We start from the raw sequence: 445 nt of genomic DNA, 5'->3' as shown, positions 1-445 counted from the left end.
ATGGCTTCTCTGAGCTGGCAACAGGCTCTGGGTGAGTTTTGAGTGGCCCTGGAGTAGGAGAGGCTTGCCAACCAGAGCGTCATTTCTCTAGAGCCTTAGATCCTTGTATGTGCTTGAGCTTAGTGATAACAAATAGCAAAGGGGCTAAGGTGAACGCTGGAAGCAGTGGGAGGATTTTAGCATGGTCCTACCCAGTGATGGCGAACCTTTTGAGCTCAGAGTGTCAGCATTTTGAAAAACCCTAACTTAACTCTGGAGCCGTGTTACATATAGAAATTTTTTGATATTTGCACCCATAGTAAAACAAAGATTTATATTTTTGATATTTATTTTATATATTTAAATGCCATTTAACAAAGAAAAATCAACCAAAAAAAATGAGTTCGTGTGTCACCTCTGACACGCGTGTCATAGGTTCACCATCACTATCCTAGTGGGTGGGGCG

The 445-nt window shown here is 42.0% G+C and overlaps 1 protein-coding gene across 3 annotated transcripts in view; it reads left to right on the top strand.

Annotated features, from left to right (window-relative positions):
* AMPD3 (adenosine monophosphate deaminase 3) overlaps positions 1-445 on the top strand; it is an 83,591-nt gene that overhangs the window by 1,019 nt on the left and 82,127 nt on the right. The window lies entirely within an intron of this gene.

The sequence above is a fragment of the Myotis davidii genome, unplaced genomic scaffold, assembly GCF_000327345.1.
Source record: "Myotis davidii unplaced genomic scaffold, ASM32734v1 scaffold118, whole genome shotgun sequence".
NCBI classification, from domain to species: domain Eukaryota; kingdom Metazoa; phylum Chordata; class Mammalia; order Chiroptera; family Vespertilionidae; genus Myotis; species Myotis davidii.
This window is presented reverse-complemented; position numbering and strand designations above follow the sequence as displayed.